The 13,317-nt window shown below is 41.2% G+C and overlaps 1 long non-coding RNA gene across 1 annotated transcript in view; it reads left to right on the top strand.

The window, feature by feature from the left end:
* LOC117269151 (uncharacterized) overlaps positions 1-3,055 on the top strand; it is a 39,371-nt gene extending 36,316 nt beyond the window's left edge. The window contains exon 3 of the long non-coding RNA XR_004502708.2: positions 2,598-3,055. This is a non-coding gene — a long non-coding RNA (uncharacterized LOC117269151). The remainder of the gene's footprint in view (positions 1-2,597) is intronic.
* The last annotated feature ends 10,262 nt before the right edge of the window (positions 3,056-13,317 follow it).

Here is a 13,317-nt window from a genome sequence, read left to right as displayed (position 1 = left end):
ATTATGGTGTCACTGATGCAGAGCCCATAGCTGTGCTCCAATTCCGTAATGCATGTGCTCTCTAATGCGGGATTTATACTTCTGCATCAAATCAACGCCGTGCTTATGACATAGGCTCTGTGTCCACGTAGAGTCTATGTCATATCCCAGGCCTAGCCTGATTTCCCCCTCCTCAGAAATGTAACTACACGTCATTTACTTTAATTTACAGATAAGGAAAAATAAATTGTCAAGATGATAAAACCTCCACAAAATAGCATTTTATGTCGTGTGTGTAATTTATTCTTTGAGGATTTGTACTTTGGTATTTATCCTGACATATGAGTAAAGGAAATCTCCAGTTCTCGCTAGGCTAAATTATACAATGTAAAATGCCACAGGCTTGTGCTAATAACATTAGCATGTTATCTTTGTTTGGAAAACGTGTTTAGTATAAGAAAGTTGTTTTGTCGGTGAACCTTGTGAGCAAGGGCGGATTTAGTCATTTTGGGGCCCAAGGCGAAGACAGGCTTGGGGCCCTCCACATCCTTTTATTGATCCTTTTCTTGTTGTGGCGCTGAAATGAGAAGATAATATACAAAACAACAACAGGTCAATTATACAGATACATACATTTTAACAGAATACACATGTATTATTTTTTACCTTTTGTCCCTCTCTCTTCCTGTCCCTTTTTCTAGTTGTCTTTCTCTCCCTTTTTACTTCTCTCCCTTTTTTCTTTTTCTCTTCCCCTTTTTGTCATTGTCTTTCTCACTTTTTTCATACTTCTGTCCTTTAACTCATTATCTCCCTCTCTCTTTTTTCTTCTTCTGTCCCATTTACTCATTGTCTCCCTCTCCCTTTTTTCTTCTTCTGTCCCTTTTTCTCGTTGTCGTCCTCTCCTTTTCTCTCGTTTTTTTCCTTTTTCCTCAACCTTAAACATCTACAGCAGTAAATTATAACACACATTAAAGCAATATTAATACAAAGCTAAAACACTGACAGGGATCATTTTAATGCAGAGTGAGTAGTTGTTAATAATTTACTTAAATACTTTGTAATGTTTTGAATGCATAATGTAAAGGAATACTTTTTTTTTTTAAATGTACCCCTTGGACAGTTTTGATAACGTTACTCACTGGTTGTTCATCTTGACCTCCACACGACGGACCCTCCGGAACGGATGTTGACGTCGTTGCTGCCGGTTGACTGTTGCTGGTGGTGACAGTGAAAAACTAGTGACTAGTGACTTTTGTCAATTTTTTAACAAATTTTCTACTCTCCTCCTTCTTTCTCCTTTTCTCAGCTCTGCTGGGGTAACTTCTTTTCATTTCTCTCAACTTCATCGTTGTCGTTGTCTTCTTCTTTTCTCCTCTTCTCTACGTCAAGCTGTTTGTTTTGCTGCTGTCTTTCTGAATCCTTTCGGCACATGCGCAGTAAGATGGACTATTCCAATGTAGTGGGGACTGAAGGGGGGGCCCCGAGGCACACATAATACAATCAGCATTCTGCTGGCATTTTTAGTGAAAGGCTTGTAATCAAAAACATAAATAATGTGTGCAAATAAGAAAAAACTCTATTAACCATAAATGTATGAGGAGTTTTATGGGGCCCTCAGAAACTTGGGGCCCCAGGGAACCGCCTAGTTTTGCCTAATGGTAAGTCCGCCGCTGCTTGTGAGCTGTAATGGACATTACCTTTGTTACATGCTGTTGTTGTTCCTGGCTTCATATGAGAAGAAGAAAAGTCCGCTAGCTGCTAGGCTAATTTATACTATGCAAAATGCCATGGACTTGTGCTAAAAACATTAGCATGTTGTATTTGTGGGGAAAATGTGTCCAGATAAAGACAAGTGCTTTGTCTGTGGATGCTGCGAGTTATAGTGAAGCTGATTTGTGTACTTGTGTTTGAAATAGTCTCTATTTAGCCATGTTTCATGTGTGTTTAATGTGTGTTTTGAATCAACTAAACTTTGTAGCACTTCACAGAAACCCTACTGCTGACAAGTGTTTTGGAGAGCGACACAGACACACCACCGCACAAGTATAAATGCTCACAATGGCGTAGACCATGTGTGTAGGCTACAGTGTAAGCCCTGCGTAGAGCTGAAGCACAAGTATAAATTCCACTTCTCATTTTAAAAAAAATAGATTTTAAGGCTTCCAAGGGGGCCTAGGCATTGATAGGTCCAAGACCACCTGTATTTTTTCACTGCATACCCATGCTCTCACCTAAGACCTCAACAGATTATATTACATATTCCCAGTTCTAAAAAAAACAGTGTTTGGTAAGACAGAAATAGGGTGAGCAGACTGTGATCAAGGCCTTACTCACAAGCAGCTGCTTTAACTTTTCATATGATGAAGATTTATGTCAGTAGTCACACTCATTTTTAAACCTTTTAATAGCATGTAATTTTATTTACTATTATTTTGTCATAATTTAATTACTTTGTGGCACTTAATACATCATGCAGTTGAAATGAACATCTAATAGGTAATGAGGCTTTCTTCTGTTATTCAACTGAAAAATGAAAAGTAGTCAGCGATATCCATAATGAGCAGACTAGCAGACTAGTCTGAGAAATTGCTGTCTGAACTCTTTTCCCTTCACAACAGAATTCTGCGAGGCATAGATTCAACAAGGTTCTGGAAACACCGCGTGGGGATGCTGACTCGGTAACAACCAGCAGTGCAGAATTGCCATCTGGACCTCCAATTGTCATCATGAGCAGAGATCTGGAAACATTTGGTCCCGGTTATGATCTCGGGGTTGTTTCTTTGTAACTTTGTGTGATGGATCCAGCTTGAGATGAGTGGGGAAGCATTACATCAGTCATTTGTTCAAAAGCATGTATTTTTTTAATAAATGAGTATTCAGAGTGTAGCAGCATTCACTTCTTGCTGAATGTAAATTTTACAGATTGATTATGCAATATCATTTTGTTTGTCTCAACAAAATATAACATCACACAGCAGAAGGAAAACAGACAATGAATTTTGTAGAAATGTACGCAAATCATACACACTGCAACTTAAATAGAAAAAAACAAGGAAGGAAGAAACGAGGAAGAAGTCCTGAGCAGCTGGTTCAGAGGCAGGTTGGGTTGGTGGATGGGTCACAACAAAATGGACTTTCCCCCAGGGTCGCGTTTTCGGAACCATGTGAACTTTGAGTGAACTTTGATGTATTTAAAGGTATTTCCTCGCCATGTCTTTTCCTAAACCTTACGACAGTAACTTTACTTCCCTAAAGCTAACCTCCGTAACTTTACATTAATTATGTAACTTTACATTAAGGATGTAATGTTATTTGTAGGGTGCTAATTTGTAGGATATCATACAAATGGTTGTACGAGAGTACTTTGGTTAAGATTAGATTAGCAGTAGTAAAATGGCCAACGCATTCTCTCTCCCAACTCTTCAAATACAAATGCTTGCTCAGTGTCCATACATGTCAAACTATGACACACTAGGTACCCTTCCATCGTCAGTTTTGGACACCTCAGGGATAGCTTGTTACATGCACTGTGTCTTTTTTAAACTAAATTCTGTTTTCACAGAAAAAGTACAGATTCTGCTTGTTAAATGCATGCAGTGTATTTTTAAAAGAAAATTAGAAGGTGGGTAACAACTTCCTAGAAAAAAAAAAAACTAGAAAAATATTACGGTTTGGCTTAAAAAAGGACATTTGCTACTAACACAATGCAACATCACATGACAAACATCACATACATTACATGTCATATATCACAACCATACTATGCTACACTACCAGCACACTATTTTGTTAAAAACTTGATTGACTCTATCAGACTGGAGCCAACAAACAAAGGACTCAAACGCACTTTTGGTTTTACACAGGACATAAACAGCAGTCTCTAGGGTGAAAGTTCTGAGTTTGTTTGACCGATTCACTTTCTTGCTTTTTATATTACAGCAGCTGCTTCGAGATTTAAATAATGCAGCTGCCTGGTGTGTCACATACTGCAGCGAAAGGATGCCTTGGTGTGTTGGTATCTGATGCCAAGGGCCACCGACCAAGCGTCAGTATTTAAAGGCTGGTTCGAAATGGCAGCTAAGCAAACTAAATCCTCAAAACATGTACTGCATGATGGCATTAATATATTCTGGATATCTTCTTAAGCATCCTGCATGTGTGCGTGTGTGTGTATATGCCTTGGTTTGTTTATAACATGACAAAAGAATCCAACAAAAAGATTCTTTTACATAATCCTATCTCCGTGTTTTGTAAATGGCGACAAGAGGCATTATGTCTGCTACCCTCCAGACTGAATTTTAACAAATCAAATTTGCAATTTCCAAATGCTTCACACTGATCATTCATTAGATGTCTCCAAATTAAAATGTGTCTCTGCTGAAAACACAACAAAGAAATTTTACCAACAGTCCAACTCCGATTTGGAGAAACAGTGCGCGCCCGAAGATTATCCTGGCATGTGACAAAACAAGACCGTGTCTCTGCAAACGACTACATCTGTTTACATCCTTCCCTCTCAGTCTGTGTTATATGGCGGTGTTGAAGAGCTCTGTGGCATCCATACTGGCTCACTGCAAGCCAGATCACAACTAAAATTGTATCCTCAGTCTTTGTATGATCTCTGTCTAATGAGCCTGGAAACAGCTGCTAACACATGGTTTTTTGAATAATAGATGTGATGGGCTGATGGCTCTCGTCTAGCATCACTGGCCATGGGAGGAATGGATCTGAGAAACAATAACAACTACATGATGCATCTGCTGAAAGCAGAGGAGACAAACCATTGTGGCGCTCAAAGAATCCATAGATACAGAGGCATTGTTAGGTCTGAGGATGTATGTACCCACATAGACATACACATATAGAGGCTATCTTGCATGTACACACTAATGACCTTTGATCCCTTAAGCCTGTAATCCCGAGGTGAGTTGTAGTTTGGCTCACTGGACAGGCAACTTGATTTGTAGCATGTGTCATTTTGTGTTTGACTGCATGTGTACCCTATTACTGTGACTTTATCTGAAAATAAGCAAGCTCATGATTGCATCTGTGCTTCCTCTCAGAAGGATCAGTTGCCGACAGGCTCTAAGCGGAATACATCATCCTTTATCCCGTTCCCTGGTGCTGGCTCTGCTGGCACCACACAGAGTCACTCCATTTTCCACTGATCTAGTCCCTGTGATTAAGTGTCTCTTTGTACACTGTGTATAGGAGGATTTCTTTCTTCTTTTTTTTTTTTTGTAGCTGTGGGCAACAATGATAATCCCTCATCGGTGAGAAGTTGTTAAATGAAGCTTCAGTATGTCAATGATGTACCTCTGGAGCAAAAGACATGTCTTTGTAATAATTGCCTTACATGGGGGAATTTGGTGTTCCTGTGCGGCACATATTCATGTTCAATTGGCATGACAAAGGAGTGTCAAACAGTTGGTTGTCGTGTCGACGTGTCATTTTTCAAAGCATGTGTGGGGAAAAGTTGTCAAAATGCTCTCCTGCTTAACATTATCACACTGATTTGGCTTTTTAAAATTTCATTTTATTCAGTCATTTATTTATTTCCCCAGCAAAGGTGTCATGATGAGCAGTGGAAAGCTTGTAAAAAGAGACTTACGATTCTGATTCTTTATGATAGTATTTGAGCCAGAATGTCCATAAAAAGAACATGTGAGAATGAACATCACACAGAAACAACCCAGGAGCACACAGCTTAACCCCCTTTATGACCACAAACTATTCATATGAATGTTTTCTGATCTGCCATTTCAAGGGTTTTAAGGACAACAATGATTTATTAAATTTTGGAATCCATTTTCGTTGCTAAGTCCAGTTCTGTCGATTGTGATAATTGCCAAGATCACAGGGTGCTGCAGCCTCACTAAAAACTATCCCAATGGAGAAACGTACTTTTGCAATCAGACCATAGGATGGGTTAAAAACAAACCAACAGTTCAGCCAGATCATCAAAATCATTTTATTACCTTCACCAGGCATAAGCCTGGAGGGGATCCATCCTGGTCTCAATCCGAAGTTGTTGAAAACCAGTACTTGGGCAGTGACTTCAGTCATCAGACATCGACGAAAGCAGCTGTCCTTTCACATTGGCATGTACGTGGCCGGTCGTTGTTGGTGGTGTCAGGAGGAAAGATGGTGGGATGACAACTAAAGTTAAGGGGGTGAACAGGGCTGTTTCAAGACACTCTGGGGGCCCCAGGCAAGAGGCACCTTGGAGGCCCCTCTAATCACACTTCTACTGTTATGATACACATATGATTATTGTCACATATGTACACTATCAGATATTAATATATACTTTCAACATATTGTACCACAATAGCCAGAATTATAATTATAATATTATTACTTTCATTAATGTTGTTGTAAGCTACTGTCATTACCGTATGTCCTGCATCTCTCTCTGTCTCTCTTTCTGTCTCATTGTGTCATATGAATTACTGTTAATTTATTATCCTGATCTGTTCTGTTCTGTCTCGTTTTTTTTTCATCCTCCTCTTGCTTTTTTTTTTCTTTTTGCGTGCCCTGAAGAATATGTTCGCTTCATTTTGCCCGGCACCGGCAGCAGCAGCAGCAAATCAGCTAGTAGGGGGCCCCATTAGGGAGGTCTCCCAACGTGTCGTCGTTGCAGTGTCAAGTTGTGTCGTTGATTACGGACCAAATGTCAGCAGTCTCTGGGAGGCCCCCTCTAGCCACTCGCAAGCAGCAGTTAATAGAGGGCCCCAGTGGGGGGGGATTCCAACGTGTTGTTGTTGTTGCAGTGTCTAGGGTTCCATCATATTGTCATTGATATGGACCAATGTCAGCCGTCTCTGGGGGCCCCCTTTCAGCTCGGGGCCCTAGGCAATTGCCTAGTTTGCCTGTCTGGTTGCGACGGCCCTGGGGGTGAAATGTCAGAGTACGGGTCCAACAACCACCGACTTTCACCCGGGAGACCAGTTTCGCTTCCAGTTAGAATGTAAAGCCAAATTCTGTTCTCTTTTCCAAAACCCAACCACGTGCATGTGTTGGATAAACATAACCGTGATTGTTGTTGAATGACAAAAATGTGTGTCACTTTGCGGTGTTGTATCAACGTAGTGCATTTATTATGAAAGAGACTGTATGCAATGTCTACATTTCCTGTGAAAATGTGTATTTTGAAGACAGAAAATGCATGTTACAGGCTGAAGTTGACATGGTGTACAACATCAACAGCCAACGTAACCAGGGTACCTTGCACATCGCATCGTCAAGTGGAAAGTTCATGACCAACATCCATATGTGACGAGGTCAGAGTGAGAATGCGTTGGGGGATCATGTGTTTGTTTCCGACTGTCCATCACTAACCTTGCACACTACTGAACCAATCAGCCTAATATTTTGTATGCACATTTATGACTGTACGCCCCAGGACCTCTTGTGGTTGCAGTGATTCACAATTGCTGAGAAACCTGTTTCGTTGATCGCTTTATACTGTCATTGACTGCTGTATCCTCACTCCTCTTAACTGCTCAGTAGGGGCTGCAAGTAATCAAGAAAATCATGTAGCAAAAGCATCAAGTGGAAGGCATTTCACTTTCAACTCAGCTGAAAAAAAGCCTTACCTAGTCTGTTGCAGACCACATTTTGACTCTGTAACGGCATAAAAATTGACATCCATGGAAAAATTTGGTCTCATGTTGAACCACAACGTGTGCAGATTAATTCAGTACATCATGTTATGTTCCACAAAAGTTAGGCACAATAACGACACAAATAAAGCTGGCATTTTTATTGTAAAGGCCCTGACACACCAAGCTGATGGAATAGTCAATGTTGAACCTACGGTCAGCGTCTGTTGCCCTAGTTGTTGTGGTATGTCCTGAAAGCAGGGTTTTCTGCCTCTTGCTGGCTTGTTTGCTGTACATTTTTGTTCAAACACACAGTATATCCTCCCTGCTCGGTGCCTAGAGAAGCAACAGAGGGAGCCTGCCTCTCTGCTGTGATGACAAAAGAAGCAGCAAGTGTGCACCTTGCCCGCCCACTCACGGTGCATCCAGGACAACTTGGAAAAATGAGCTCTGACTTGTTAAAATAAATTTAACGGTTGTCAGACTTGATCTACAGTATGGAAAAGTGCGGGGGACATAGGGGACAGATACAGTACTTCACGTATCCTGTGTCCACTACGCCCCTGCATGTCACCTCACTGAACCATATTTCAGCAATAGTACCCTGTTTGCCAGATCTCAGAGGGTACAGTGGCAGTATTTTCCTCAAGTGGATTCACCAAAGTTACACAAACAAACTAACTAATTGAGGCAGTGGTAGACCAGCAGCTGCCATGTCAGTAGGGTGAAATTACTGTTTTGTCAACAGAGTCTAGCTTTGAAGAGAACATAGATGCATTTCACGTTCCATCCAGTGCCTGTCAGAGAGGGCTGTCTGTTTTGGAAGCACTGAGGATAAATGAGACTTGGATTACACTGCACAACTTGTGTGAGAGTTTGTAAACGGATGTTTTGATATAGTTTTGCTGTTGCTGAACACTGACCCCTATGACGTCTATTCATGTAGAAGTTTCTCCCCTATTGGATTCTTCATTCACTGGACACATGCGAGACAAACAACAAAATCAATATGACATGGGGAGAGTAATTACCATAGAAATGGTCATTTGTAGGGTGAAGTGCTCCTTTAAAAAAATGGGAAGATCAAATCATTGCTGGCTGTTGTTGACGAGATGTGCGTCATTATTCCATGACCACAAGAGGTTGCTTGTATGAGGAAGATAAATGTGACTTGTTTAAGCGTTTGTACAAGCAACAGATGCTGTTTTTTTCTGGCAAGGACAGCCTCAAACGGGAACTGCCTATTGGTTCAACATCCCATTGGTTCGACAGCCCATTGGTTCGACAGCCCATTGGTTCAACATCCCATTGTTCCGACCATATTAAACCCATTGTTCCGAAGTCCCATTGTTCCGAAATCATCATGATGCCCTGTGGTTAAGGTCTGGTTAGGTTTAGGCACAAAAACCACTTGGTTAGGGTTAGGAAAAGATCATGGTGTGGGTTAAAATGAAAAAAAGTGACAAACACATAAGCTGTGAACCTGCTTCGCCTCAAGCCTTTCCCAGCTGACCCAGAGCCAGTCGCGGCGCACCATACGCCCGCCGCGAACCGTTCAGCACTGCGAGAATCGGACTAATGGGATGCCGAACCAATGGGCTGTCGGACCAATGACATGGACCCCCTCAAACAACACACAGGTTGAAAGAGTTTGAGGAATTTCTGACATGATTTGCTCATTCACTGAATAAATTACAAGTCCTCCATATTTGTTTTTAACCCAGGTATATGTAATTATGAAGAGAAATAAACCTTCACACACAGGCTTGATAATCTTTTGTATGAATTAGTCCATGTATTAACTGTAACTGGAGTCATATTATCTCTCACAAGCCATTAACATGGAAAAACATCTCTGTCTCAGCTAATATCAGTCCTTCATAAATCTAAACCCACAAGCATCAGTAAATCCCAAGCAGCAACAAGCTCCACACACTCTGTTGCTCTTTGTTACAACCTAACCAAATCACCATGAATGTCGACACGCAGCACCTGAAAATCAACAAATAGCAGCACAAGCTCCCTCGGCCCTACGTGAAGCAGCCATGCCTTTATACCAACGCGCTATTAGTAAAGGCATTCATCTGTAACTCAATGCCAGCCTCGGTGGGGATCTAGTTAAACAGAGTATGTGTTTCACTTCAGTGGCAGCAAACATAGAACACTAATTCGCCTATTTCATTTTCTAAAATGCATCGATCCCATCCTTGATCCCCACGAGCCCATGTGAGCAATCCATCAGAAGTTGTTGAGGTTATTCAGCCCAAATTACAATTGATCTTTTGAAAGTTGACTGCAGGACACCAGGGAGTAAAGGACATCTTTTTCCAGCTCAAGGAGAGCTGCTTAAGTGAGTAATATAGGAGGGACTCATGCTCTGTCAAGTGAGCACCTCCTCAATTAGAGTTAAGCTTAGACATCAATGGGATCAGAGGAGAGGATTTGACTGCTCTTCTCCCTTCCCTCTGTTCTTGTGGGATGGTCTCGTGGCAGCCAACTTCTGCATGCAGCCCTGTTTCACAGAGCAGATAAGAGCTATTGTAGTAGCAGCAGCTATTCATTGGTCTTCTGCATCTGCAAGGACATTCCAAGGACTATCCGTGTAAAGATCCACTTATCTGTCCACATTAAAACCAAGGTATTCATCTCCGCCCTAGGCTTTGCACTTATGATTCTGCAACAGCTATTTAAGAGACCCTGAATGCTTTAATTGAGGCACGGGATCTTAAAGCAAAACTGTTTCCTGTTCTCATTAAACCAGTTTATAACTCAAGCTGATGTACAAAAATAACACCATTTTTATTCTCAGCGCACTGTTAAACCAGCGCACCATGAGCACAGGATTGAAATGCAGATTGATTCATACAGAGACTTGTGATGCTTTCATTATCTTTTGATTACATTTCCATTTAGAATTGAAAATGATTATACCCTCTTGCCTGCCAGCAACCATAACAGACATATCTGGGGCAGTTCCAGGCAACATCACGCACACTCTTCTATGGATACTGATCTCTGGTAAAAACAAACAAAAAGGCACTTTTGATTTTTGCATTAAACATTTTGTTTTTTTGTCACAAGGACTGTTAGATGGGTTGCCATGAAATGCTCCTAGAAAAAACTCTTAGCTTTGTGAAGTCACAAAGACCACCTGTCGATAGGAGATACATGCTCAATCATTTACTGAAATAGGGCTGCACAATCAGTCACATTAAGACCAACACTGCGACGTGACAGAATGCAATGTTATAATCACAAATTTTGTTATAGAAAAAAAATAACAACAACATCCAGTTTGGAAAAAAAATGGTCATGTGGGAATCATGTGCAAGATGAGAAAAACAACTTGTAAAATGCCACATGTAAGCTTAGACTACTATGTGAAAATGACCATGGCTGGGTTTAAAGGTCTAGTGCAGAGGTGGGCAACCTGCGGCTCAGGCCCCCTATCCAGTGGCTCCCATTGGTTTGATAAAAATCTATATGGAAATGAATCACAGTTATTTTTAAAGATTTTAATTGATTCTTACATTTTCCAATTGTATAAATGTGTAGCCCATACATTGAATTTATTAAAAAAAAAAAAAAAAGTTTTAACATCTTGTCTTATCTATGTGCATCATACATCTACAGCCTGGTGCCTTTTCCTAAAATCTGCAGAATCTCAATAGTGATGGCTTGTCTTGAGTCTCCTCAGTGAGGCTAGCTATTGATTCCAAATACAAAACCATGAGCAGTTTATCAAATCCAAATCTATACTTAGGAGGATAAGAGGTCAGGGGTCAAACACAGGAAGGCACTCAGCGAAAGCAGAAAAGCCCATTCAGGGAAATTACACAAATTGCAAAGTCCATAAATCTAAGCAGAGTCAAAAACCAAGGAACCATAACTTTACATCTTGTTCCTCTGTACCTACATATATGTATTTGTATGTACTGTACAGGTACACCGTTGGTACAAAATATTACACCCTATATCTGACGTAATTAAGCTGTACGTTGTGGTCTATAAGCTAAATCGTTACCAAACTTTGTTTTAAGACATATTAAAGGATAATTTCGGTATTTCCCCATGTGTATGTGTGCGTATGATTCATAGGTACAACTCGTTTTAAAATTGGTTCAGTATTGAGGGAGATGGATGCAGCCGGCAGCCGCGAAACAAGCTAAAATGGTAACGGGGGCAAATGCGTCCCGTGTAAGTTTGTGCATTAAAAGTGCTTTTTTTTGCCACTTACCAGTTCAGATCACCAGTGTTATCTCTGTAAATAGCATACTAAGCGTTTCCCTTACCTCTGGGCTGTGATGTCATCTCATGAGAGCGTTGCTTGTTGCCGGAATAAAACAGAGGAGCCATGCAGAGTCCCGCTCCGAGTGGCGCTGGTTGTCCCGGAGTACAGTTGAGAGTTTTACTGCATCGATTGAAAACAATGGTTTGTGTTTGTGCTTATCCAAATTGCAAGAACAGGATGTTGCGCAACACCCCGTACAGCTTTCATAGGCTGCCTTTGTCGGACGGCGAGATGCTGAAGTTGTGGCTAGTTGTGCTACAAATGGATGCTAACACTCCTCTCCAGACGCTGCGCCTTGCAGACCATCAGGTCTGCAGTGCTCACTTCTCCCAAGATGACTACTGCCAGCCGAAGAAGAGAAGACATCCAATCCCGAAACACCTCTTCCTCAAGAAAACGGCTGTCCCACGAGTAGAGAGAGCTACAGACACAGTGGAGCAAAGCTCTCGCGAGATGACGTCACACACAGCCCAGAGGTAAGGGAAAGGCTTAGTATGCTATTTACAGAGATAACACTGGCGATCTGAACCGGTCAGTGGTGAAAAAAAGCACTTTTAATGCGCAAACTTATACGGGACGCATTTGCCCCCGTTACTGTTTTAGCTTGTTTCGCGGCTCCCGGTTGCATCCGCCTCCCTCAATACGCAACCAATTTTAGAACGAGTTGTACCTATGAATCATACGCACACATACACATGGGGAAATAGGGCCCAGGTTGAAAAACACTTAAGTTATCCTTTAATGAATACTTATTTAGATTAAATGATGATGTGTTGTTGTCACTACATGTATAAGGCACAAATACTAAAAAAAAATTTGGCCAAAAATGGCTGACAGTAAAGGTTGCCAACTCCTGGTCTCGTGTATAGGATTTAATGGTGATAAGGGGTGAAGATTGTAACCAACTAAAACTAAAATGTATTGAAAAAACTCTAGTAGCAGTACAACATGAAAATACAAAAACCTGAACGGCCATATTTAGAGCCAGTGTTTGGTTTGTCCTTTGTGGGCTACTGTAGAAACAACATGGCAGACTCAATGGAACAGGACCGGCTCTGTATGTAGTTATAAACGGCTAATTCTAGGGTAATCTCAAAGAATCGCCACCTTAACATGGTGGAGGGGTTTGCGTGTCCCTGTGATCCTGGGAGCTGTGTTATCTGGGGCTAATAGTCCCTGGTAGGGTCTCCCAAGGCAAAGTGGTGCCAGGGGAGGGGCAAGTTTAAGAGCAGCTCAAGAAGACCTTGATGAAATGGCATATTCAGACTTTGAGGTGTTATTCCACAGTGCTGTGTTGTTCTTTTTCGCATAGAGTTTAAGTCATGATGGTTTATTCCATGTTTACAAGGCTTGAAGTTGTGAGTTATAATATTCTACTGTGATCGACAGTTTTTACAGTCGATCACAGTCGACAAAATAAAGAGATGTTATTCAAATCAATTC

This window comes from Epinephelus lanceolatus, chromosome 19 (genome assembly GCF_041903045.1).
Source record: "Epinephelus lanceolatus isolate andai-2023 chromosome 19, ASM4190304v1, whole genome shotgun sequence".
In the NCBI taxonomy this organism is placed as follows: domain Eukaryota; kingdom Metazoa; phylum Chordata; class Actinopteri; order Perciformes; family Serranidae; genus Epinephelus; species Epinephelus lanceolatus.
This window is presented reverse-complemented; position numbering and strand designations above follow the sequence as displayed.